The sequence below is a fragment of the Arachis duranensis genome, chromosome 5 (assembly GCF_000817695.3).
Source record: "Arachis duranensis cultivar V14167 chromosome 5, aradu.V14167.gnm2.J7QH, whole genome shotgun sequence".
NCBI lineage: Eukaryota > Viridiplantae > Streptophyta > Magnoliopsida > Fabales > Fabaceae > Arachis > Arachis duranensis.
In genome coordinates, this window is record NC_029776.3 from 28,065,629 (window position 1) to 28,067,269 (window position 1,641).

At 40.5% G+C, this 1,641-nt stretch overlaps 1 non-coding gene across 1 annotated transcript; it reads left to right on the forward strand.

Moving 5' to 3' along the window:
* Nucleotides 1-1,176: 1,176 nt before the first annotated feature.
* LOC127747975 (small nucleolar RNA R71) lies at nt 1,177-1,280 on the forward strand. Its single transcript, XR_008009919.1, has one exon. It is a non-coding gene; the product is annotated as a small nucleolar RNA R71 (small nucleolar RNA).
* Nucleotides 1,281-1,641: the final 361 nt, after the last annotated feature.

A 1,641-nucleotide genomic window follows, 5' to 3' on the forward strand; every position in this document is an offset into this window, starting at 1 on the left:
CGTGCCGTGATAGGGTGCGTTGAACATTTCCACTGAGAGGATGGGAGGTAGCCACTGACAACGGTGAAACCCTTACATACAGCTTGCCATGGAAGGAGCCTTGCGTGCTTGAAGAAGAAGACAGTAGGAAAGCAGAGATTCAGAAGATGGAGCATCTCCAAAACCTCAACCTATTCCCCATTACTGCAAAACAAGTACTTAATTCATGTTCTTTTACTTTTTACAATCAATCCTGATAATTTCTGATATCCTGACTAAGATTTACAAGATAACCATAGCTTGCTTCAAGCCGACAATCTCCGTGGGATCGACCCTTACTCACGTAAGGTATTACTTGGACGACCCAGTGCACTTGCTGGTTAGTTGTGCGGGATTGCGAAAGTGTGATTGCAATTTCGTGCACCAGCCATTTTGATGATATCAATGGCCTTGCACTCTCTTTTTGAATTTTCTTCAGTATTGCTTAGGAGAGTACTAGGAGGGGTTTCAGTGATTTTCTTACTCAGCTGGCCCACTTGTGCCTCCAAATTTTTTATGGAGGACCTTGTTTCATTCATGAAACTTAAAGTGGCCTTAGACAAATCAGAGACTAAGTTTGCTAAGTTAGAGGTATTCTGTTCATAATTCTCTGTCTGTTGCTGAAAAGATGATGGATAAGGCTTGATATTGTTGAGCCTATTTCTTCCACCATTATTAAAGCCTTGTTGAGGCTTTTGTTGATCCTTCCATGAGAAATTCGGATGATTTCTCCATGATGAATTATAGGTGTTTCCATAAGGTTCACCCATGTAATTTACCTCTGCCATTGCAAGGTTCTCAGGATCATAAGCTTCTTCTTCAGAAGATGCCTCTTTAGTACTGTTGGATGTATTTTGCTATCTATTCAGACTTTGAGAAATCATGTTGACTTGCTGAGTCAACACTTTGTTCTGAACTAATATGGCATTTAGAGCATCAATTTCAAGAACTCCCTTCCTCTGAGGCGTCCCATTATTCACGAAATTCCTCTCAGAAGTATACATGAATTGGTTATTTACTACCATTTCAATAAGTTCCTGAGCTTCTGCAGGCGTTTTCTTTAGGTGAATGGATCCACCTGCAGAGTGGTCCAATGACATCTTGGAAAACTCAGATAGATCATAATAGAATATATCTATCATGGTCCATTCTAAAAACATGTCAGAAGGACATCTTTTGGTCATCTGCTTGTATCTTTCCCAAGCTTCATAGAGGGATTCATCATCTTTTTGTTTGAAGGTTTGAACATCCACTCTAAGCTTTCTCAGCTTTTGAGGAGGAAAGAACTTAGCCAAGAAGGTTGTGACCAGCTTATCCCAGGAGTCCAGGCTATCTTTAGGTTGTGAGTCCAACCATGTTCTAGCTCTGTCTCTTACAGCAAAAGGGAAAAGCATGAGCCTGTAGACTTCAGGATCTACTCCATTCATCTTAACAGTCTCACAAATCTGTAAGGACTCAGTTAAAAACTGGTAAGGATCTTCAGATGAAAGTCCATGAAACTTACAGTTCTGTTGCATTAGAGCAACTAATTTGAGGTTTCAGCTCAAAATTGTTTGCTCCAATGGCAGGAATTGAGATGCTTCTTCCATCAAACTTGGACGTGGGTTTAGTAAAATCACCAAG